This window comes from Mastomys coucha, unplaced genomic scaffold, assembly GCF_008632895.1.
Source record: "Mastomys coucha isolate ucsf_1 unplaced genomic scaffold, UCSF_Mcou_1 pScaffold4, whole genome shotgun sequence".
Lineage (NCBI taxonomy): Eukaryota > Metazoa > Chordata > Mammalia > Rodentia > Muridae > Mastomys > Mastomys coucha.
Genome location: NW_022196910.1, coordinates 53075185 through 53101945, shown reverse-complemented (window position 1 = coordinate 53101945; position 26761 = coordinate 53075185). Strand labels below are relative to the sequence as shown.

The 26761-nt window shown below is 40.9% G+C and overlaps 2 pseudogenes; one reads left to right on the top strand and one right to left on the bottom strand.

Moving 5' to 3' along the window:
• The first annotated feature begins 2973 nt into the window (after nt 1–2973).
• Nucleotides 2974–26761, top strand: part of LOC116075942 — a 36309-nt pseudogene continuing 12521 nt past the window's right edge.
• LOC116076369 lies at nt 12315–12816 on the bottom strand (annotated as a pseudogene).

The window sequence follows — 26761 nt, the reverse complement described above, 5'->3', positions numbered from 1 at the left end:
CTGGAGTCTAACTTCTTGAGTTCTTTGTATACATTGGATATTAGTCCTCTATCAGATATAGGGTTGGTAAAGATCTTTTCCCAATTTGTTGGGTGCCATTTTGTCCTATTTACAGTGTCTTTTGCCTTACAGAAGCTTTGCAACTTTATAAGGTCCCATTTGTCAATTCTTGATCTTAGAGCAGAAACTATTGGCGTTCTCTTCAGGAAATTTTCCCCTGTAACTATTTGCTCAAGGTTCTTCCCCACTTTCTCTTCTATTAGCTTCAATGTATCTGCTTTGATGTAGAGGTCCCTGATCCACTTGGATTTGAGCTTTGTACAAGGAGAAAGGAATGGATCGATTTGCATTTTTCTACATGTTAACCTCCAGTTGAGCCAGCACCATCTGTTGAAAATGCTGTCTTTTTTCCACTGGATGGTTTTAGCTCCTTTGTCAAAATCAAGTGACCATAGGTGTGTGGGTTCATTTCTGGGTCTTCAATTCTGTTCCATTGATCTACCTGCCTGTCACTGTACCAATACCAGTTTTTATCACAATTGCTCTGTAGTACAGCTTAAGGTCCGGGATTGTGATTCCAATGTGGTATATTTTATAAGAGCTTCAATGTGCTGCTGACAAGAGTGTGTGATTTTGTTATTTTGGTGGAATATCATGCAGATCTCCATTGAATCCCTTTAATATATGATGCTTTTCATTCTGATGTTTCTTTATTTTTTTGTCCAGTTCATTTCCCCATCTCATTGCTGGGACCCCATCTGACTTGGCCTGTGCACACCTTGTGCATGCTGCCATATTCTCTATAAGCTCATATGTGTATCAGTCCTGTTGTGTCCTTGGTATCCTCTATCACTTCTGGCTTTTACAATGGTTCCTGCCTCTTCCACATACCTCCTTGAGCTCTGAAGGTTGGGTTTGGTGAATACATCTCATTTGGGGACTGATTGTTCCAAAGTCCTTACTCTCTACATGTTGTTCAGTTATGAGTTTCTATGTGGAATCTCCTCTACTGCAAGAGGAACTTCCTGTGATGATTGAGTGAGACACTGGTCTGCAGGTATAGCTCAATGCCATTAGGAGACATTTTATTGCTATGTTCCTTTAGCAGGATAGTTGTATTTGGTTTTCCCCTAGACCCATGGCCTGTCTAACCTCAGGTTCTGTGTTACTTGTTCAATGCCAGGCATAGGTTCCATCTTCTGAAGTGGGACGCGCATCTTCGCAGAGCATGGTTGGTTCCTCTGACAATGTCTGAACCACTGTTGCCCCAGCCTGCCATGAGGGCATGTCCCTGTTTTAGATCTCAGTCTGTAGCTGAGCTATTCTTTACCTTTCTCATCTGGTAGCTTTCAGTGTACCTTCTAGTACTGTGGGCACTAACTAGGGAGTAGGATGTGAAGGCTCTAAATAGGTCCAACTTGACCTCTTCACCATGGATGAATATTAGTGTATTTGTATTCATCCTTTTACTTTGAGGTGATACCTCTCTTTAAAGTTTAGATGTGTTTCTTGGAGATAACAAATAGGTGGATTTTGTTTATTGATCCATTCAGTCAGCTGGTATCTTCTGATTAGAGAAGTAAGGCCACTGATATTCAAAGTTATTATTTAAGTATGTGCATCAATTGTGCAGTTATGTTCTTTTGTTAATTTTTCCTTATGTTGTCTATGTTCTCAGTGGCTTTGTATTTCTGCCCACAGTTTCTTTGGCCCTCAAATATTGCTTTTTGTATTTTCTTTAGGTATGTTGGATTTAACTTTTTAAAGGCTGTTTATAGTGTCTGAAGTTGTTCTTTCTCTTTTAATTAAGGTGAATAGTTTTGCTGGATTTATTAATCTAGGCTGGCTGTCACAGTCTTCTGGGACTCCAGGCTATTCTGGTTTTCAAAGCTTCTCTTGAGAAATCAGCTGCTAGTCTTATGGATTTTCCTTTACAATGTGACTTATTTTTCTTCTCCTGCACCTTTCAATATACTTTCATTGTTATATATACTTAATGTTTTATAATATGCTGTCTGGATTTTCTTTCTAGTTTTGTTGATCTGGTGTTATGTATGTGTCTTGCATCTGTATAAGTTTGTCTTTCTTTAGTTTAGGGAAGTTTTCTTCTCTGATCTCATTAAAGATCTGATCTATGCCATTGACTTGAGATTCTCCTTCATCTACTGTGCCTATAATTTGAAGGGTTAAATTTTTCATGCTGTGTATTTGCATTTGGTCTGAGTACTACAACCCAGAAGACTGACTCTGAATCAAAGCATATATAGATGCTCCTAAAAGGGCTGGCCATCTTACTGCTTTCAATTTGTTCCTTTATCATGATTCTTTCATTTACAAAGATTCTACAGCAGTATAAGTCACTGTGTTCAAGCTGTGGATAATCCACTAGAGGAAATTGTAACGAGACCCAGAAATCTTCTGGTACAAAATAAAGTAAGAACAAGTATTGACTGTTATAAACCACACCGCCAGTCCTTCAATGTTTTCATGGAAGTGAGAGAAAGATAGACTCTAGAGTGGGGATTTAAGTGCTACCATCTCCCTTTTCCATGTTGTATGTCAAATATATTTTAAATGTACCTGGCTTTAAAGTTTTGTTTTCACTTTTCAAAAGGAGATCTTCCAATATCTGAAACGGAACAGTTTTATCTTGCATTGAACTCCAAATGCTTTTTTTCATTGGTACTGAGAACTTTATTGTCCCTAAACTGATACTTGGAAATTAATGTAAAAACGAGTTGACATGCAGGAAAATATATGATAAATGAGCTTTTCATTGGATCAGATGCCTGCTAATAGTCAAAACCAAGAATCTCTGAATGTGTTTTGTATTTTATTCTGCATGTTATAATGAATATTGAAAAAAATAAAAGCCAGCAGGGCAAGCTCTTTGCTACTAAATTGTGTTCCTTGGGGAAAATCCAAAGGGGAGAGAGCAATTTAGTCAGGGGAAATTATAATATACCAATCCTGATGACGGATCCCAAGCAAGGGGACACACATGGCATCAATTTAAATGTTATCCATGAAACGACTGCCCTCAGACCCCAGGGCATCTGATTTGTCAGGCCCTATTTTCATAGACCCTGCAAGAATTCTTCCACTCCAGTAAAGAATGTGGGCTTTGGGACATTCTTCTTCAGGTTTCAAGGTGGGAATTACAGGTTTACTCTTCTGTCTACTGCTACTTTAATAGTGAGCTTCTGTGAGGAAAATATATTTCATATTTTATTGGTATAGTCCACATGGTAGGTTAGAAGTATGTGGATAAAGAATTGTATTTAACATGACCCCCTCAAACCTATATTCTGTTCCTATAGTTAACTCAGGAAAGTAGAAATTCATTTAGATCATCCTTTAAAGATCTTTAGAAAATGTTATCCTTTGATGAGCTTGACATGGACTCTCTGATTTGAAGAGGGTGCCTCTTTCTTGGAGCCACTTGAAGGCGTACACACTCATATTTTCCCCTCATACATGAGGAAGAAAAGTTAAACCTTAGTGAAGCTGTGATGAGAAAATTCTGATGAACTCTTTTTATTTTCATTTAAAGCTCGTTCTTCCCAAGAGTGGGATTTTGCTTGTGAGAAGGTAAAGGGACTGTACTTTTGATGACAGTGTTTGGTGAAGGGATTATCTTATCTCTCAGGTCACTTGGTGAGTATGTCAGGGATATGTCAGACCAAGTCTCATTATGAAGATTGTCAGAAACCCACAGTTGGCAGGCAGGGAAGAAAACACTCTTCTTCACTGCCAGTAGAAAGAGCTAGCTGTTGTGATCATCTAGCTCAGTCCACTGCCTGGAACTCTTCCAGGACTCAGACCCCATGAGCACAAGCGTATGCTCTTCACTCAGCTTTACATTTACATCCTGGCTCACTGATGACTGCTTTAGCATTGCCCAACTCCCAAAAATGAGAGTACTGCTTTTCTTCCTTCATAGCGGTGCGAAATGACTGACTCAGTAACCATAATGCTTTACGCTGGCATTCAGACTCATAACAGGTCTAGATATCATCTGTGTTCAGATGTGAAAATCCATAATCGTGTATGAGAGACATGGAGATGGGCATGATTTCTACCATGGAATCTGAGAAGTTTGGGGATTCCTTGTCATGAGCCCTCTGTCTTAGGCATGAGCTTGTCTGTATTGTGTTCCTGTCGTTTCTTGTTTCCATCATTCATATTTCTATCTCTTCAGCTCTCCCCCGTCTCCCTGTTTTCTTTTCTTGTATTCTTTTCCCCCTCACAACGCAACACTCCTTTTGATTTTTGGACCTGCTGTTCTCTCTGACAGGCATGGCTTTCTCTAACTCCACTGAATTTGAAATCACCATAGGTGTCACTTTGGTAAATCTTCCCCAAGTCGCTTACCAGCTGTTCTTGTACCAAGTCGCTCTCCTCTGATCATCACTAGGATTCTGAACCAGCCTTAGACAATTTCCTAGGCTACAGTATCAGCCATTGATGTATTTGACTTTATATTCCTACCAAATTGCATATTCTGAATCATGGCCTGTGGGATGTGATAGGCCAAATAAGGGCTCAATCAGATAATGATTTATCTTCTTAGGAATTAAATTTCTCAGAGAATTTAATTTCCTGTACTGTGTTCCATCTTCCAAAGCCAGGAGTTCTGAGCTGTACCCAGCCTTCACTTCCCAGTTCTTCTTCAGTAACACAGTTTGCCTGAGTTCTTCTTGCAGATTATTACATACCCAGACAAAGAAGAGAAGAATTATATTTGCCTAGCAATCTGAGTCTTTAGTGTATTTTGTTAGCTGACTTTCCTCCACTGAGCGGTTTCTGTAACCATGAAACACACTCTTCCTTGAGACTGAAGTGTGGTGGACACCACACTCACTTCACACAGTCCCTGATAAATGAAAGTCTAGGATGTATATACATGCTGTTTGTGTCTTAGCTGACAGTGAAGCTATTCCTAGGCATACACAGCAGACTCTGTCTTTCTGCTCAAGTTAATCTAGCTAGATTCCACATTGTTATCTTTACCTCACTTTCTCTGAGATGCTCAGTGACCCTCTGGGTCCACCTATGGTCTAGCCCGTCTCTTTCCACATTTTTGCCTATACTTGTGCCTTGTCCTGGCTTCCTAAACCGAGTCAACCCCCTTTACTACTCCAATCCATTCTTCTGATTCTAATGACAGCTCTTTTAAGACCTAATAATTACACACTAGGATCCTATGTAAACAGTCAGTGACCCTTGTTCTTCTTGTTAGAATATTCGATACCATTTCCTCTGCAATGATATGTCTAGATTATGTTTTGCAGTTCCCCTCTGAGTGCCTGGGGTCCTAAAATTCCCATTGGCTTTACTGTGTAGATGTACCCATAGTCCCCTAAACAATTCACCTGGTCAGAGCTCTCAATGTTTCTACATGCTGATTCCTGCCTGCCAAGAGTGCTTTGCTCTGAGACTCACAAGTCTTCACACAGCTAGTCTCTGTTTAATGATCTGCTTAGATTAGGTTCGAATGAAATCTTCCCCTACAGATTTGTGAGTGTCTGTAACATGTGAAATGTGGACATTCCAGCATATCTCACATTAAATTCCAGGAGCATCAGAGCCCTTCCTTACCCTCTAATCCTCTCTTCTCTCACACTTCAGCACCCGAGCAGTGTCTGTTCTAAACCAAGTGCTCCAGGTTTTTCAAACTTAAACTGAACAGATACATGAGACTATCCGATTTAAATTAAACATTTAAATGCTTCAAATAAATTAAAAATATTTATTTTAATTTTTTAGCATTTCCAATCATCCAATTAATTTTAGAATAGAAAAACCTCAAAAATTCTGTTCACTCTGATGATGGATACATCTCATAAAAGTTCATCTTTTCGTTATTACTTTGAAAATCACTCAAAATGCTTCATTTTGAATCAGAGCAGGATGGTTTCTCTTATAGAATTTTTCAGTTATTTTTAAGGCATTAGTTGCTGACAGAAATCCAGCTAAATTATCTCTCCTTTTAAAGTTATATGATATGACATTCCTAAGTCAAGAACATTAACAGAAGTATAAAACAGTCATGCATACAATGTACTTTTAGAAGCGTAAAGTCCATCTGTTTGGAAAGCAGGTCAATGGACATTCTGCTCACTTAGTGAGATGGAAATTTTAGCTGAATTAAAATGCTCTTCTTTTGTTTCTTTCTCTTAAGCTCCTCAGCGTCCCTAGAATGCTGAGCCACAGTGGGGATTAGTTAAGACATATGCATATCTGCCCTTCTGGTTGGTTGCTTTGCTCTGGAGTCTTGGATTTTCATTTTACTTGCACCTTAAGTGCCATCTGACATTCCATACCCTGTTGCTGTTTTCCAGGGACTAATGGAGAAAGCAGCCGAGACCCAAGTCCTTTAATTGGGACAAATACTAGAAACTTCTCATAATTGTTTTACATATAGCTGGTTTCACTGAAATTTTTAAAAATTTTATTGTTACCTTATTAATTATTTTTCTTCCTTTGGGCAACAAGATTATCAGTTGGAGGTAAGCTCTTCTTTTTTAATAATTTATTTTTATTTTATGTACATTAAGGTTTTGCCTACATATGTGAGGATTAGGGTTAGATCCTCTGGACAGTTACAGACAGCTTTAAGCCACCATGTGGGTGCTGGACCTTGAACTCAGGACCTCTGGAAGAGCAGACAGTGTTCTTAACCACTGAGACATCTCTCTAGGCCCTGAACGCTCCTTTACATACAGGTTAAGTGACTCATTTTTCCTTTCAGCAGAAACAAAGATTTCATTTTTTTAAGTTTTGGCTTAGCATTTTAAGATTTGTAAAGATTATGTTTTTAATACCCAATTTTAGATTCTCACCACTCTGACTCTGGACGAAAATAAAAAGGTATGAACAAAGAGAATAGTGCTGAGCCAGCATTAAATAACTGTTTTGTTGTTGTTGTGGTTGTTTTTGTTGTTGTTATTGTTGTTTTCCCCCTTTTGGGGCCAAATTGATGACCTCCCATTTGGAGTGAGATCAAATATCAATCAGTAAAAACACTTTCTACTTTGTGGCCTTTACAAAGGTTCTTTCAGGGACTCCAGGAAAAGTGTGAGGTTTGGCCTTCCCTTTCACACATGCATTGGCAGAAAGAACAACAAAGGTATTTTAGGGCTACATGTTGCATAAAGAACCTTTAGCTTTGTCACAGTGTCCCGCTAAAATGGCACTTTTGAGCTTTTAGCTATGTGTGGCTGCTGGTGTCCACAGCCAGAGCTACCACTTCCATGTGTCACGTAGATGGCATTCCCTCCTAGGAACTACTCACCTTCTGCTTTTCTTTCTGAAGTGTCTCCAAACATACCCTTTCATCTCATCCAGGGGCTCCTCACCTCCAAACCCTCAACCCATAGAGCATCCATTTGCACACTGCTCTTACACTCTTGACTGATGACCTCCTTAGCATCCCTACTTATGACACCAAGTGGACACAGTTTTGTCTCCTTTCCAGAATGCTCCTTGGGCCATCCTACAGTTCACACCCAGTTTCATTTCTTGAACCTCTTTGAAACATACTCACAGATTCGCTATCTCTAGAGGCCATTGGTTTTAGCATATGCTGCAGAATCAGAGCTGTTTGCTGAAACTAAAGAAACCGAAGTAGGCCACTCACTTGCAACTTTCTCCCTCAGTCTAGGAATTTGCATTTTAAAAAGAATTCCTCCAGATAAGTCTTTCCATTGTTATTAATTTATTATTGTACAATTGCATACATGTACAAACTACATTCTGGTCAGTCTTAGCCTCCTCCCCCCCAGGCCCCGCCTTACGCCTCTCTTGCTACCACCAACTCCCCCTTCCTAACATGTTCTCCTCTCAGGATTGAGTCTTTTTGTTTGTAAGTCACTGTTTGACCACGCCCATTTATGTTCATGAACATGAGTGTGGAGCTGTTCCCCGAAACATGAGGACTCTGCAATGGCTACATTGCATCACTAAGGACAATGCCTCATCCACACTGTCAATAGCTCCCCTGAGAAGGGCTGTCAACCCCATGATCTCTTCCCCTTCATGTGACTGAATGTTGAAAGGTCCAATCTTGTGTGGGTCCCATGTATGCAACCACAGCTGCTTTGAATCATAAGTGCAACAGCTATATCACACCCAGAAGATATTTTTCAAGGCTGCTTCTCCATGGTCCAGCTCTTACATTCTTCTTGCTTAATCTTCTGTGATGCTTTCAAAGCCTTAGAAGGGATGATGTGGACATTGAAGAACTCAGTACTCCCTTATCCTCAGCACTTGACCAGCCATGAGTCTCCATTAACTGGAATTTACTTCAAAAGAAAGCTTCTCTGGTCAAGGTTGGAGGTGGGGAGGCACCCTTCAATGGCTATAAGCATACATTTTTAGTAGGGGATGTAATGGCTATTTCTGGTTGTCAACTTGACTATATCTGGAATTAGCTACAATCCAGAATTGGAGGACTCATATGTGATCCAGATTGTGAGGCTGGAAGACACAAGTTTCTGACCTGGATCTTGGCATGGCGATCTTGAGGCATAGTAACTATAAAAAGTTTACGCTCAGGTAAGGTATACATGCCTTTAATCCCAGGAGACTAAGGTAAGGAGGTCTGGAGCTCAAGGCCAGCCTGGGACAAAGCCAGTCCCAGATCCAGGCGTGGCGGTACACACCTTTAATGTGGGCCACACCTTCTGCTGGAGACCTACATAAAGACATTGGAAAAAGGAAGATTCACTCTTCTTTGCCTGCTCATGTTTACTTGTCAGCACTTCTGTTTTAACCTACTTCTACAGAAGACCAGCTAAAACAACTAGCCTTGTGACTGAGCAACTACTAGATTCTTGGACTTCCCATTCACACAATGGTCACATTGATGGGGTAGTTGGACTACTGACTGTAAGTCATCACAACAAATTCCCTTAATATATAGAGACATTCCATAAGTTCTGTGATTCTAGAGAACTCTAACTAATACAGGCCGTTTGACAACTTATCTATTAAGCAAAACCTAGGTCCGATGATCTCTCTAGCTGCTGACTTTTGATCAGGTCCACAGAACCAGGCATGGACTACCCCTTGAGAAACAGGCATCAGATCCAATCAGAACATAGTTGGGTACTCCCACAGGATGGTTGGGTTTATCATCAACTTGTTATAACATAGAATGACCTCAGAATCTAGTCTCAAGAAGGAACAGTCTATATTAGGTTAAGTAGGATGGGAACACCTGTCCTGAACATGGGCAGCATCATTTTATGGTCTAGGTCCTGGAATGAATGAACTGGGGAGTGCTAGCTGAGCAGCGGTGTGTGTATATTAACTCGTTACTCTCTGCTTTGACTGTTGATATTGTACTATGAAGAACTGCTTCAAGTTCTTGCCTCCTTACCTTTCCCAGGTGACAGTGATAGACTGTCACCTGGAATTGTGAGCCTAAGACATTTTTTTTCTCCTTAAGTTATTGTATTTTATCACAACATTAGGAATGAAACTAAGATGCCATATTATAGACATGCCACTATTGCACAGTATACACATCTTGCTTAGTGAGTTAGTATTGGAGCTAACAAGGTTTGCAGTTGGAGGAGGTCACTGATGACTTTTCTCCCTCATCTGGTTGCCTAGCAACTTTCAACACTATCAAAGTTAGGCACCAAGGAAGAAACTTCTTGTGCCTCAAGTTTATGATATCTCTATCAAGAGGGTTTTACAATCTAGTTCTGGAAGGTAACCTAGAATAATTATGATAACTTGTATTATTTTAAAGGTGACCTCCTGGGCAACAACTCACAGAGAGATATTCACTTAATAGTCCATGTCTTCTGGATTTGGCATTATCTACTGTGCAGTGAACTGCTGATCAAACTCTACTTTAAATTATATTTTTATTTAGCTCCTAAAGAGAACTTCCATATGGCTTCTTTGTACTCCTTAGTTTTAGAAAACCTTCCCCTTCTCCTTCCTCTCTCCTGTGTTTCTACCTCCATTTTTGTTTAAACCTTGTCATCTCTAACATTTCCCCTCTCTACTTAGATCACCTATGTTCTACTACTTGCCACCCACGTAAGGTCCCTTCTCTCCTCCACATACTGTGGCCTTTTCTAGCTTCCAGATGACGCTTTCTTGCTTGGTGGAAAAGCCTGGATCACTTGCCTCTCTGTCTTCAGATTCTCTTTAGCCCATAGGGAGGGAAGGCCTCTCCTGCACGTGGCAAAGCGTCCATCCAACACCTGTCCACTTGATTTGCTTTCTGATTAGTTGTTAGTTTCTGATAAGAGCTCCCCAGACAGAGACATCATCTTAATCCTTTTCGGTGGCATAGAGAGATCATGGGCTGTTACATCCTGGATTCAGCTTGTAGGCACGAATGGGGATTAGTGGAGAAGTTAAGTTTTCTTCATTCAGCTTTAACATTTGACGTGCTAAGAGTGGGGGAAAGGGTAAGGGCTTCAAGTCTGAGCTCTGCCATCAGCTTTGCTTTCCTTCAACTCCATTTTGAAGGTAGTCATAATGCACAGCCTCCATGGTTGATGTGAAGATAGAACAGAGAAAGTACCTGCCATAATAGCTCATGGATGAAGATACCAACTGGGTGTGATCTTGCATCTCTCCTCATCCTGGATATAGAAAGCCTTGGGATTGTTTATTAGATTATCTGTTGTTTAAAGACATTCTGATCCTCATATGTAATGTTCTTACCAATGGTTTAACTTAATCATAAAATATGAAACTGGTTGGGTTCAAGCTTGGCTTTCCTACTTGGCAGCTGATCAGTCTTCTGCATGCTTATTCGTTAACTTTTGAAGTGACTACTCCTATACCGACTTTACTTGTGAAACTTAAATGAAGTTAATGAAGTTATATATGACAAAGGATAGCCAGTTCATACTACAAAGTGGATGTCACTTCTTAGTAATATTCCTGCTGCAGGACAGTGGTGGCACACGCCTTTAATCCCAGCGCTTGGGAGGCAAAGGCAGGCTTCATCTACAGAGTGAGTTCCAGGCCAGCCAAGGCTACACAGAGAAACCCTGTCTCCAAACAAACAAACAAACAAACAAAAAATATTCCTGCTAAGGGGATCCTGACCAGGCGGTGTTCGGTGCCCCTTGACTCCAGAGACCCACACTGGAAGCTAGGAGAATCCACTGTCTGACATGGCTGTGTGGGGGTTGTCATAGCTTCCTGTACTTTGGTTTCTTTTTACTTTGTGTGGGTCTCTTTTGTTTTTGTTTCACAGAGAAAGAGAGAGAGAGAGAGAGAGAGAGAGAGAGACAGACAGAGACAGAGACAGAGACAGAGACAGAGAGACAGAGACAGAGAGACAGAGACAGAGAGGGACAGAGAGAGACAGAGAGAGGGAGGGAGAGAGAGGACAACAGAACATGAACCTGAGGGGTAGGGAAGTAGAAGGAATTGGGAAGAGGAAAGCATGACCAAAGTATATTTAATGAAAAAACACAAAATTTAAAGAAATCTTTGGATATCTAATGCTGCAGTTAGTACTTGAAATCTTCATCTGGATTTTGAACAACTGTGGGTGTGCTGATATGGTTTCTGTCATGCAGACTGTAAACCCAAGAGCTAATAAGAGTTACAAGAGATTCTTATGTAGGCCAGTCATTTCACCAAGCGCTCTCATGTGTATCTGATTAGCCTACAAGTCATCTTGTCTTTGTAGATAGCGAAACAGTTGAATGAAGAGCTCCAATCTGCATCACGACACAGAGCTAGTGAAACATGAATATTCGTTTCAAATTTTTTTAAATACATGGCTCTCCCTAGATATCATCTAATCTCTAACTGGTCTGAACTGCAAGTTGCACTTTACGTGATTATTGAAGAAACATAGCATCATCCAGGCATCTCATGTGATTCTTACAACAGCCCTCAAGAGAACTTAGCTTCCCTTCTAGAGGTGAAATAAAACGAAGGGTCAGACAAGCTAAGTAGCTTGCCAGATTTACCCAGTCAGAAGCCTCACAACATTGCATTTCTTCACATTTTTAAATACTCAACCCTGCTGCTGATTTAAAACAGATAGTAAGACATCTCAGTCACAGTGTTTTATAGATGAGTCTGGCACTCAAACTATCATTTTTTAATTAAGATTTATTTATTTAATTTATATGAGTACATTCTAGTTGTCTTCAGACACTCCAGAAGAGGGAGTCAGATCATACTGCAGATGGTTGTGAGCCACCATGTGGTTGCTGGGATTTGAACTCAGGACCTCTTGAAGAGCAGTCAGTAATCTTAACCGCTGAGCCATCTCACCAGCCCCTGAACTATTCTTTCTTTCTTTTTTTTTTTTTCGCTTAATCAAAGCAATTTATTAACAGAAAATAATTTGAGAAGTCCTGTTCACAGACGGCGACCACGACGACCCCCCTTCCTTCGAGTGCTATCAGAGGGGATGGGGGTGACATCCTCAATCCTCCCGATCTTCATCCCAGAGCGAGCAAGAGCTCTGAGGGCTGACTGGGCTCCAGGTCCAGGGGTCTTGGTCCTGTTTCCTCCTGTGGCTCGGAGTTTGATATGCAGGGCAGTGATGCCTAGCTCCTTGCACCTCTGGGCCACATCCTGGGCAGCCAACATGGCTGCATAAGGAGAGGACTCATTTCTGTCAGCCTTCACCTTCATTCCACCAGTCACTCGGCAGATGGTTTCTTTGCCAGAAAGATCGGTAACATGGACAAAGGTGTCATTGAAGGATGCAAAGATGTGGCAGACACCAAATATATTCTCTCCTTCAGCCACCTGAGGCCCAAGGCTGACGACCTGTTCTTCCGTCTTTTCCTTCCCCTTGCGAGGTGCCATTTATAGTAAATTCACAACCAGAACACGCCTTGCGCGAAGTCTAATGGGAAAGGTTTGCATCCAGACCAGCGTTCAGATCACTCAACCCTATCCCGTACATCTTCTCCAGACTCCTCCACCGCAAAGAGCTATTATTTCAAGAACACAGTTATTGGGGGCTGGAGAGATGGCTCAGCAGTTAAGAGCACTGACTGCTCTTTCAGGGGTCCTGAGTTCAATTCCCGATGGCCTCTTCTGGTCTATCAGAAAGGGCACTCTACTCACATACATAAAACAAACAAATCATAAAAAGAAGAGTATATTAAGCAACCGTGCATGGCAGGAAGGCCCAGCACCGTAGATGTTGTAGATGTTATTGTCCCTAGTTACTTCTCTCTCACCCAACCTTAGGTCCCTCAGTTTATCATAGACCTTAGTGGATCCACACGAGCTCCCTCCAGGCTCACGGGAAGCAGAGGACCTGGGCAGAGGCCCTGCTCTGTATGACCTCTGTGCACAAGCTCTTTACTTGGTTTCTGGGCATGGTGGTGCAGGCTTGTGACTCCAGCTCTCAGGAGGCTGAAGCAGGAGGATTGAATGCCAAGGTCATCTCATCTACATGATAAATGGCAATGAGTGAAAAGAGATCCGTTCAGCAGTGTTCTCATAAATGAAATAAAAAAAATCTAAAAAAGAAAGAAAGAAAGAAAGAAAGAAAGAAAGAAAGAAAGAAAGAAAGGAAGAAAGTTGTCATCATAAAGTCATTTGAAAATGGATATGTTACTTTAAGGAAATTGAAAAGATTCTTTTTAAGCTTTGTTTTAAAATTTAGTTATAGTAGTACACATTTAAGCTAGTTAGTAAAAAAGAAGTTGGTTATTTTCTTTTTAAAAAATGAAGGACTTGCTCTGCTGACTTTGAGTACCAGGTAACCCACGGAAGCATCGGCTTTAGTTAGGGCATTTGCCACGCGTGGCTGAAGACATCTGAGATTTATACTCTTCCACTAATTAATTACTAATTTCATTCGTTGTCTAGACATTGCACTGTACTACTTTCTAAGTAACATTTGCTTCAGTAAGGATTACAAAGAAAAACGTGAGATCCTTCTGCGAACGAGGCCGCAGCAGAAGCAGGGGTGGCTAGTCCAGCCTCCGTGAATTGAGGATCAGCCTTCCTCCCGTCCTGCCTAGCGGCACTGCATTGGACTTCCTGCCATCATGGGTTTGCCCCACCCATAGGAAGTTCATTTAGCAGCACTGCGATTTCAATTCATCCAAGTGACCGAGACAACATGTTCAGTTTGTACTTTGTAGTCCTCGGAGTTGCTCTCTCAACTTGGCTATGTGGGGGTGGGTGACTTAATTGGCATTCACTTTACTTTTTATTATTTAAGAAGCCTTTCTCTTCTTCTAATTTTAACTCCATACTTATTGGGGTTGCTTCTCGTTTCCCTGATGATCAGTGCACCAGCAACTCCACACAAGTTGTCACTGAACATATTTCTCATATAGAACCTCTTAGAAAAAGCCATTTTTAAAAATTTGTTTTCAAGAAGAGGGATTATGTAAGCAGATACCTGTCTGTTCTTTCTTCTGCTTAAGTCTATTTTACATCAGTCTATGATAACGTTATTTATCATGGAAATTGTTTTGCTATACATAAAATGAAGTATGATCTTAAGAATCTAAAATAAATAATAAAATGTAAGGAAAAGTAAAACAATTTTTGGTTTACATCCTACCTATAATGATAAAGATGAACATTGAATGGAACTATGTTAGAAATTAGTTCCACATTGTGACTCTGGAGGTTTGGAGGTTTGGAATTTGTTTTTCTTTAAAGAGCATTATATTTGTATTTACTTATTTGTTTGTTTATATCTATTTCTCTCTCTCTGTTATGTGTGTGTGTGTGTGTGTGTGTGTGTGTGTGAGAGAGAGAGAGAGAGAGAGAGAGAGAGAGAGAGACAGACAGACAGACAGACAGACAGACAGACAGACAGACAGAGACAGACAGAGACAGAGACAGAGAGAGACAGAGAGAGAGAGAGGGAGGGAGAGAGAGAGGACCAGAGATTCGGGTGGCTCACTTTTAGCCAGGCTCATCCTGCTGGCTGGAAGCATCTCTTGCTTTCCTGCACTTTCCTCTGCCTCTCAGGTTGAAACTGGCTCCTGGCCATTGAGGAACTGAATCTGCCACAGCAGGGCATGCAGGAAAAATAAACAATGTCTGAGCAAGTCCTCACCTGCCTCAGGAAGCAGGGTCTTTGTCCTCACGCTCCAGATCAGCTATCCAGGCTTCTCTCCATACGAACTTGTCCCAATCATTTATTACTGGTGTGAGAATTTTGGTTTACCACATTTTGATATGAAAAACAACACAATTTTGGTTGGACAGGTCAGACTATCTTTGAGGTTTTCATAAACAGGAAAATTTCACCTGTGGCAATGGAAGATTCTTTCTGACACTGGTTGTTGGCTCAATGTAATACTGAATAACCAAAAGCCAATAAGAAAACACGCTCATGACCCAGCACAACAGGCTCTTTTTTTATGAGAGAATACTTCTCCTTTGACTATAACTTTAATTAAACTCTATTAACTTTAATTTAATTTAAGCTGTTTAAATAGTTCAGATGCTATTAAATGCAGAGAACACATTTTTTTTTAAAGGTATTTAGTTTCTGGGCATTTTCCCTCGATCTCACACAGCCTTAATTATGCTCCACTTATTGTTAAGTATATCATAAAATAAAATATAATGTATAAATTGCATTAATCTCCGTAAGTAAACTTGAGGCAGAGCCATGAACTAGCCTAAATCAGGGGTACAATAAATAAGCAAGGTGCATAAAGCATCTTCAGACTTGAACCTCTGTGGATGCTGAGCACATGTTATTATATTCTTCTTCTATTACATCCATAAAAACGAGAGCAGGCATTTCCAGGGACTGTGAGTCATTATATAATATTCCCATCCGATTATGTTATTCTTTTTGTCATTTTTCCCTGCTGTATTTTAATGTCTTTTCCCCAAAGTGGAGCCTCTCTATATCTAGAATAATTTTCCTAAGCTTGCCAAGTCATATATTTTCCTTTCATAATTACTTGTATAATTGCAGCACCCTGGCATATATTAGTAACTAAGGAAACAGAGCTATTTAATTATATCCTAATGAACATTTACAATTATATAATTTTTAAAAATCCATAGAAAATTAAGAAAATGCTCTCCAGCAAGCGGAGTATTGCTTGAATTTCATTTTCAAGAATCTCCAACTAAATCAACTCTCTCTAAAACCACAGTTTCGATGTCATAAATGTTATACACTTTGAATATAAAGCCTGCAGTTTTTAGATTTGGAAGCAATTCTGGATGTCTTCAAGTTCATTTTTTTCTATGGTTCACTAACAGATGTTTTGTTAAACTTTTTTCTAATTTGCAGCACACACTCGTTAATGAGAGATTGCTCAAACATCTCCTGAGATGAGGTATTTACCTTCTGTTCTGATGGCGAACAGTGCTAATGATTAGCAGGTTCCGCTGAACACCTGACATGTGCAAGGCACTCTGGAAAATTTGACATGGAATATAAAGTTTGAGTCAAACTTTACTTTTGTACATAGAGTGCCAACCAAAAGTAATGGACATAGCAATTCTACATGAAGAAAATGGCAGCACTAGACTCTAAATGAGGCATGTCCACCCAATAGTGGGTTCCATTGCTCGGTAAGTAGGCAGCTGATCCTGGTACGTCCTCAGTGGGGACTCCAGGTTGTGCTCCATGCTTGCGCTTTGGCCTTTGACACTTTGAGCTTCACAAGCTCGATCTCTTTGACTTTGCACCTGAACGTTCCCTTCCTGCTTAGCCACTTTAATTGACAGGAAAAAAAAAAGCTGGGTATTTGGTAAGTCAGGAGCTTTCATGTTGGCCAAACTATCAACTCTTTGTCTTACAGTTTGCTAGCCAGAGCAGTCCGGCTCAGGCGTCAGTCATCCAAGACTCGGTGGTTAATCCTGAGGGGACTGTTAGAGACAGATACATAGGCCAAGGGGATTAGTTGGTGAAAGACATTTGAAAGGGTCCATTAAGAATTAGAAAGTCCTTCTGATGACCACAGGAACTACCAACCTTCTCAAAGCTGGGGGTTACCTGGAGCATTCAGAATTCCATAGCAAACCATCTGATAGCAGATAAAACTTAAGTCTTTATTGGTAGAGTAATAATAACGAAAAGTGTCATGTTCGTGTAGCTAACCAAAAAGGGAGCTTGAGAAAGGTAAAATATAAATATCTCAAACAGTAATTTCATTGTGTTTTTGAAGGAAACAATAATATATTCAAATAATATAATATTGTAAAACCAAATAAAGGTGATTTAAATATATCATAAAAAGAAAACTACCATGCTCAATATGTTTTCATGTTCTTTTCTACTTTATACTACTAATTCTAATCTTTAAAAAAAGAAGAGAAAAAAAGCAGTGGGCTTTATGTACGTAAGAACTGACCTATTTTTCAGACTCTGAAGGAGTGATTTGTGAATCTGTGCCTTTATTCAATGGGTACCCAGGAATACATAGGACATGAAATTAAAGCCATATGATGATAAAATATGCATACAGACGTTTAACATGCAAAGACCACAACATGCATATCTTCTTCAGCTCTCAGAAGGCACTCTGGGATTTATACTATCATGCTTTTGGTTTTGTGTGAGGAGATGAACTTGCAAGGAATAAAGAATTTTCCCTGGATACAGAGCTATGTGTGGCAAAGCTGGAGTTCAATGCCGAACCTCTTTGTCTTAACTGTCTCTATTATAACTATGTAGTGCTGTTGTTCAGGTACCAGAATTGTGTCTGCACATATAAGGAGAGAAAGTCTGGGGTGGCTGAATGGACATCAGGACTCAAAGCAACCACCGTCCTCATCAGTTGGTACTGATAGATGCGTCCACCCTTCTCCCATGCTAACCATGATGTGCCAAGGAAGGAAACAAGGAAGAAAGGATTTCATTCTCATTTTCTATAACAACTGTGGAGTTTATCTTCAGTTTGGGATTTTGGGGGTTTTACCTATCAACAAATTTCTTCCTTAGTGTTTTAAAGATTTACTTATTTTTTTGTATATGAGTACTCTGTAGCTGTCTTCAGACACAACAAGAGAGGACATCAGATCCCATTAGAGATGGTTGTGAACCACCATGTGGTTGCTGGGAATTGAACTCAGGACCTCTGGAAGAGCAGTCAGTGCTTTTAACCACTGAGCCATCTCTCCAGCCCTTCCTTGGTGTTTTAAAGTGAGCGTCTATAGCACCATGACTGCCCAGATGCTGAACACAACTCAACTTTACCTCCTTCCATACAAGACCCTTTCTCGTTATTAGTCTGGGTTGTCTGAGTGAAAGCAAGGATAGTCAGAAGTTTCAGTTACAATAAATTATAATTGTAATGGAAATAATGCAGATGAGAAACAAATAAAATGCTGCTTGAGTCAGGAAGGAAGAAGGTATTATTTTATGTTATTAGGTCAGTAGGGTCTTTGTGTAAAAATTGGTTGACATACTTTCTAGATATTAATAGCTGAGTTTGGAGAAAAATAAGTTTGATAAGGAAATGGATGTTTAGACTGAAAGACTAATGCACCTTCATCATTTAAACCAGGACATAGAGGAGAATAAGAGAAGCAATTTCCCATGATTATACCAACACAACAGGCAAAGCTGGGATTGGCCTGGGCAGACCATGGCTACACAAGCTAGAGAGGGAAGGGTAGGCTAAAGGTTTGCTTCATCAGAGGAGGGAAACAATAAGTTATAGGAATAAACTGAGTCTATTGTAGAGAACATTGAGTGCCAGGCAATGTTTTACAAAGCCTGATCTTTGATATTTGAGAACAGTTCAGTGAACAATATAAGCAGACCTATCTTTCATAGGAATGGATTTGAGAGGGGAGAGGGAGAAGGAGGGTGGAGGGCAAACCTTGGAAACACTGAGTGCTCTGTACCCAAGCTGCCGCTCCTCTCAGTAAGCCTTGCTTTGAGAAAGCCTCTCTCATTCACAGTATACATAAGGACAGCTCTAAGATGTATGTACTCTTATTGTTTCTGGGCATATCTGATAAACCAGGGGAAGACAAAAGACCCTTTGCTCCTCCAACAGGATGTTTTCCTCTCAGAAAATTGGACTCTGGACAAGAGATTGAGTTGTTGAGCTACGGGAACTCATCCTTCTGAAATGCTTGAGGTAAACCTTGAGCCAAAGGATGGAGGATGATTTGGTAAAAGAGATTTCTGTGAGAAGAAAGAATGGTGCTGAGAATGTTCCAGCGATGCACATGCAAGATGTGTTTGTAGGAGATGGGGGACACACATAAGGAGAGGCAGCGAGAGAGAAGATGGGAGATCCAGGTATGGCTCTGAGTTTTATTCTCCATTTGGTTATCATAAACTGCTTCTCTCTCTAACTTATTCTGTTTATTTTTTTCTTAGAAAAACTGTGTTGATTTTAAGATGGAATATGAAGTATTGCCCAGTTCATTTCACTTTCTAGTGTCAGCTTTGTATTTTGAGCAAGTGAAGAGAAGCCTTCTCTCAGCAGTCCTTCAAGTATTTCCAGACAGATGTCCTTTCCTACAAATTATTTTTCTTGAGGCTAATTTTTTTTCCTGTGCAACACCTGTCCTGTCATGTTTTTTTGTGAAGACAGAAACTCAAAATTGAGTACCTTATTTATTTCAAGAGTATCTAGGCTGTCAAAACCAAACCAAACCAAAACAAAAACCCACCACCACCACCACCAACAACAACAACAACAAAACAGAAAAAAATCTGTCTATCTTCCTTGTATCTCTTACTTATAAGGCAAGAAAATGAATGTTTATTGCACCCACCTCTATGCAGCTATGGAGAAGCTGGGGGTGGGAAGAACTTCCTGAATGTTCCTAAACAATAATATGCTTGCAGATATTTCTATCAACATCTCTACCTGAATAAAAAGGTGTAAATTTGCTAGGAGAGGATTATTTATCCTACATTTGTCTAGGTGGGTGACAAGATTCTTGAAAGTGTAGAAACTTTCATGTGACCATAAGGATGTACCAAGGATGTTGACTCCAGGAAACAGGAGTTTGTTCTTAGATGGTAACACTTAGCTGGTAGATAGACCATAGACTTACATCACGACTCTGTTTGCTTCATGGGAGAGGAAATGCTCTTGTGTTTATAGCAATATAGCACCTATTTCTGTATCTTGCATACTAATCACAACAGCTATAAACTATTACATTTTACATACAACACATTTTAAACACTTTTATTGTATTTGGTGTAGCACACACATGCCAGTACATGCATATGGAAGCCGAGGACAGCTTGTGGAAATTGATTCTCTCCTTCCATATGTGTCCCCTGGGATGGAACTCAAAAATTCAGGCTTTGCAATAGATGCCCTTTACCAGCTGAGCCATCTCACTAGCCCTAGGTATTATAATTTTATAAATATAATTTAAGATTATATTGGCTTTAAGTCATTCCTACTATCCAAACTCTGTAATTCACTAGTCCTAGTAGAATTAATGCTAATCCCCAAATAGTCATTTATTAACAAACATTCATGGTTCCTAACTCCAAAACACAGTGATAGCTTCTTTCTTAATCCCTGCAGAGTCTCTATACCTTTCTTCTTCTGAAAGAGCTAAAGAAGAAAAAAGTCAGTGCTGCATAATTGGACATAGAAAACTGTGGCAGATTTTCAAGTTTTGAAGAGTATTTTGTAAAGTAGAGTAATCTGAAAAGTTAGCCACAGTTTGGACACAACTTTCTTCTAGCAGGGAAAATAGGTTTTTCCTCAAATAGGTAAAACATAATGCATCATAAACACAAGCATGCTTTGACTGACCCTATTATTTCAGCATCTCCACATGGTTGATATTCTTGTCTAACAGTGACATGGAGTGACTCCAGGAAGGCAGAAATGACATTTTTGACGTGTGTGTGCTTGATTTGTAAGAGCTCACAAAGACCCTTTCCCAACTCTAGTTCTCTGTGTGCTGTGCATGGCATGGGGTACATGAAGAAATCCCAGTGTCCAGTGTAAGACTCTGACCAGCCTTGGCTACCAGGGACCCTCTCAGTGGACCATGTGGAGCCAGGGATTGATGCAAAACCAAGAGGAATTTATTGTTCCAGTGCACTGGGGTCATCCTGCACCCAAAGAAGAGGTAGCGACCCAGGGCAGCCTGTTCAACCAGTTTTTATACAGCTTTCAGGGGTAGAATAGAGCAACAGCAACTGGGCACAATATGATAGGTGAAACAGTGTGACTTTTAAACTGATTGGTCCTTAGGGAATGAGGTGACAAGGAGTTCCCTTGTTTGTAGGTGGCCAATGGTTGGTTTCTCTGAGGAATGTAATCCAGGAAGGAAGGGGTGACAGGAAGGAAGGTGTGCTCCATTGACTTCCTTTCCCTTCCAGGAAGGGAGGGGTCTTTATGCTCTGGGGTCTGGTGGAATTTTCCAAATGCCCTGAGCTGACCTCTTCACCAGAAAGGTGAGCTAAAAGGCCAAACTGACAGTCATCAGTCAGGTCGTGGGCAGCTAAATATATCAGGGCCAAGGAAGCAATGGTAGGCAACGATATGGAGGGAAACCAGCCTTTGCCTAAAGATTATGAGAAACGATACAGTTCAGAACAAAGCTGAAGGGTGTAGAGAGGTGAGGGACCTCCCAGCTAGGCATCCATAATGGCTTGTTTTAGCCAATTCTTACTGCTCTTTAGAGATTTAGCTACCTGGGCAGAAAGGAGAAGGGAAGGATATAAGGATAAAGAAGAAAGCAAGATGCCCTGAACTGATCATTTTGATCTGAAGTTAAATTAAGCTTTAATAAACAAAGTAGATGTGTTGTCTAGAATGGGCATTTTTCTGAAATTATTTGGAGAAATTCCCATTTGTGGCTTGTAATGAAAGTTGGGTTTCTTAATGTAACTATATCTAGTTTACAATCAAGTTTAAACTTAAGTATTGGATACTTGATGTGCAGACTTCTACGAGTGTTCTAATCAGAAGAATCCCACTTAACACTGTGAGATGAAGAGCTGGCATTTGAACAAAACGATAAAAAATAAAAGATGTGCGTGATTTTAATGAGTGAGAAAGAAAATGGTGGAGAGGGATGATTTCTTTTAAAAATGGAGGCTTTGTTAGAAGAAGTACCACAGTGTGTGAAATAAATGCTCAGTCAGCTGGGATAGATTTTTATCAGTTGACTGAACTGTAACATTCCTACCTCACAAGTGAAGTGAATGAAGCATAAGGATGGTGGACAACAGTGCTGTCATGCTCAAGCTGACAGCTCTGGCAAACCCTGTTCTCTAAGACTGTCCTCTCGGGCTATAGAGGACCTTGTGCAAGCTGTCATGGTCCTAGCTGTGGCAGCTGAACATCATGGAGGAGAGGATTTTGACTCATATGAATGCTGAAAGGCCAGGAGGAATATCCCAGAACAGAGGCCCTGTGAACAGCATGCAGTCATTTGGGGGAAGAACAGAACCAGAGCATCGCTCTTAGACTATAGTCGTCATCTCTCACTGGGCTATTTCTGGTGTCTTCCTGCCTTTTAGATGTGCCAAGGGATTCTTGAATGAACTTTTTAATGAATGAGTCAACCAATGGGGAGTTAGTGAGCACAGACTGTCTGTCTGTTTGTTGCAGGAAGTTTCACGACAAACATGTTTTAAGTCTTGAGATACAACGTGACCATTCAACTTTGAAGAATCATTGAGTTAATTTGGAACTACAGAGTTTAACGCACAACAATGGCCTAAATGTAAATTCTCAAGAGAAAATAGATTTGGAGTTAGGACTCAGATAGAAATGCAGATTTATAGAGTTGAGGGGGAGGGGAGATAAAAAATACAATACAAATTATCAAAACATGGAATCTCATCCCGTCACGTGTATTAACTTCTCTCTGTGTTTTATTTTGGGTTTTGTGTGTTTACTTGATTTTTTAAAAGACTTTTATTTTTCTGGGGCTCTGGGCTTGAACTCAGCAGTTAGACTCTAAAACTGAGGAGTGCACGGGTGTGGTGGTGTTCACTGGAACAAGCAATTTGTTTTATTGCCTAAATTTCAAGTCCTTTAGTATGTGTCCTAGGTTTGGAAAACCATCCCCAAACGAATCCTGGAGGGCAAGAACCAAGCCTATGTTGGAGCTGAAGTGAAGGCAAAAGTAACTGATCTTCAAGAACACATTCCCTAACAGAAGATTGGTGTCTACTAATTTATAGTCACGATGTGTTAAAACAATATTTAAGTGGCTAGTTTGAAGAGAAGCCAGCGTTGTAGCCCCGAGGGTCTCAATGCTGTCAGTCATAGAAAGAATGAAGTGAAATAGAGCCCAGAAAGAAGGTTCAAGGAGAGGTCTGGTTTTATACGTATTTTAAAGACAGACCTCACACCAGCAACATTACAGTTCTTGTCAATTCCCAGACAGTGAGTGCATGCAAGCCACTTGGCAGGGCAGCTGACCTTAGCTGCAGAGCCCCCAGCCCCTGGATAAGCCAGGAGCCTTCACAGATCATCCTTTGAAAAGCACCAGTCCGATGGCATCAGCCCTGACCCCCATGTCATGGGACTCACGTTCTTGTTATGGCTCTGTCTGTGGCTAACCAAATGTCCCGGGGAAAGTCATTTAGCGTCTGCTTTGGTTTCCTGTCTGAATACCTGACCCTCCTGCCTCCTGGGGATGCCGCAGAAATGAATGAAGGGAAGGTATGAGAGCATGCTTTGTATTCTCCCAAAACATGGGCTCTGTGATTCAGAAGGATCATTAATACACCCAGACTGAAGACCATAAACTATGCAGAACAATAAACAGACTAGTTGAAATTGTCCATAGTGTCCCTCTCTGTCTAAGGCAGGTCTCCTTGTCAGCTGCTGTTCGTACCTAATGATCCCCATTCTTACTTTAAATGTTTAATCAGTAATCTTCTGTGATCGATGGTTTGGTAATGCTTTAAAAAAAAAAAAAGAAAAAGAAAAAGAAAAAGAAAAAGGAAAAAACCTGTATGGAGATAAAAGTAATGTGATCTAGGGACAGGTCGATTTCGAGGACTGGGTTTGTGTTTGCTTTTATAATTTAGAACAGAATTTTGCAAACTCCTACCACCACCGTGACCAGCACCCAAATAACTAAGTAACCAACAGAGAGCAGGTGAGTGCCCCCGCCCCCCCCGACCCAACAGAGAGCAGGTGAGTGCCCCGCCCCCACACACAATGCATTGCTGAGCTTAACACTAAGGTCCACAAACAGTCAGGCAGAAACTATTAGTCCTCAGAGGGCCACAGTGTCCTTTGGCAAATCTTAAATTTGTGGTGAGTGGCTGAGTCTATCTCCTGCAATTCCTAAGCTGGGAAATCTGAGAAAATAAATACATGAGAGGTTGAGACATTAAATTAAATGCATGGAACCTGAGCTCTTGGTACTTAAGTTTATATTTAACAGTGATTAAGTACCAGGATCATGTAAGGGGTTGTAATTTCATCAGGAGACATAAAATAGTGATTTTTTTTTTTTTTACTCTGACTGAATAAAAAGATTTACTGGATTTGTTTGTTCGTTTGTTTTTGTTGTTTTTCCCCAGTGCTGGAGATTGAATCCGGGGTACTCATGCAAGGGCATATCCTCAACCACTGAGCTATACTCTCAGATGGATTGAATGTTTTTCTGAGAAAGAAAGAAAAGATCGAACTGTTAGGAAAGCCGCAAATAATTCTAGTTGATGAATGGTGGACCAGGTAGAAACTGATAATAAGATAATTGTATTGGGTAATTCTGGCATTTCTGCTGAGGTTTGTAGAGTGGCAATCCTGAGGATAGGAACAGTAGATGTGGACCCTCCAGGAAGCCCAGTCACCTTCGACTGAGAGAGTCTTCGGCTGACATCCTCTTCGTCTCCCTGGGAAGGCCCTATCTTTCGCTGTCTGGATAACTGCTGCTGGCTTGGGCAGAACTGAATCCTTGTGGCCTCTTCTTGGCTGACATCTGGGAACACACTCTCTCCAGCCCTGTGAGCTTTTGTCTTTGTGCCTCTCACGTGCGGTTTTGTGTGTCTGTTCTAATGTTTACCCTGTACGGAGCTAGACCTTCCCTTTTAGGGTGGCTCTTTTTCTCTACCACTGTCATAGGAACTTCCTTTCTTAGTGCCAACCTCTCCCCCTTCTGACGTACCCAGTGTCTCAAGCTTTGGGCGTCTCCTCTCTTCCTAGTGTCCCTTGGGGCATTGTGACTTAGTGTCACTTCCAAATAAAGTCCTTTGCTTTAATCTGCCTTTACTGTGATCTCCTGGTGTAGCCCAAGTTTCTGGCCTCATGACATAATGAGGTGATACAACATTATAGAAACACCCAAAATGCACCTCCAAATTAGACCATCATCCTAGTAGGAGAGGGGCAGAGGTGAGCCAGGTGGTAGCTTGTTTAATCAATCTCTAGTTGAATTGTCCACTTTGTTTTTTAAAGGTAAGACACTCATATTCCTCTTGGCATCTAAAGGACTTGATATAACTTCTAGTATGTCATATATTTTTACTAAGTACAAAATTTATAAGCTATATGTAAATCACAGATCTACTACATGCCCTCACTTCGATCTCTTAGCTGCCAAATGAGATAACTTTATTCTTCGGCTGAGGCAAAGTAGGCTTCCTGACAAGGAAGCCACACAATAGTCATGTAACAATGGAGGTCCGTTCTGAGAAATGAAGCATTGGGTTACTTTATTGTTGTGTGGATACTGGATTCTGACTGTGCCAATGAAGATGTCCTTGACATCATCAAATGATTTAACCTTAAGGAAACTCTGTGCAGTCTACTGTCTGTAAAAGTCCTTGTTGGATGGCACAATAGCCTTGACTGTTCAAAATGAAGAACAGTACATCCAATGGCTCCATGAAACCATCCCTAGAGACCCACTATGATTAAGTCATACGCTGGGTTCCTCTTCTTCCTCCTCCTCTTCCTTTTCTTTTATCTCATCTTCCTCTGTCTCTCTCTCTCTGTCTCTCCCTCTGTGTCTCTCTGTCTCTCTCTGTCTCTCTGTCTCTGTCTTTCTCTCTCCCTGTGTCTACTCTAAGTGACTGACCTTTCGATTTTCAACTAAGGAAACTCGAATGTGCCAGATCTCTTGCCTATTGAACTACACAACAGACTCTCCCATCCTGAGCACTTAAAACCCTTAACATCACCCAAAATGTCTACAGCACATTAGATACCTAGTATGTTATTGAGAGTGAATACTGACTGCCAGTGTTCTTATCTGCTGCATCTCTTGCTCCAGTTCTCTCTCACAGACTGGGCCACCAATTGGTAAATCTCTTCCAAGTTGCAATGGCATCTGGTAGCATTTTGTCTAGGCTCCACCCCACAGTTACCTGGCAACAGGCAGATATGCCTGATTTACTATAAAAGGGGCTGCTTGGTCCCTCCTCTCTCTCTTGCCTTCTTGCTCTTACTCTGTCCTCCCACCCCTTCCCCCTCTCTCCTTATTCCCCTCCTCACTCTCTCTCCATGTGTTCATGGCTGGCCTCTACCCCTCTAATCTCCCTCTCTCTCTCTCTCTCTCTCTCTCTCTCTCTCTCTCTCTCTCTCTCTCTCTCTCTGCCTTTCTCTGCCTCTGCTACCCTCTCAACTCCCCTTCCCATGCCCCGAATAAACTCTATTCTATTCTATACTGTCATGTGGCTGGTCCCTCAGGGGGAAGGGATGCCTCAGCATGGGCCTGCAGAGGCATCTCCTTCCCCTACACCTGACTGCATATCCACCAAACATATTCCTTCTCTCTTTATTTTTATAAAACACAACAGCACCCACTGGTCAATCTCTTCCATGTAGCAATGGGAGCTAGCATCTTGCCCACACATGTCTGGACTCTGTGCAGTACATCTAATGCATCTGGCTGT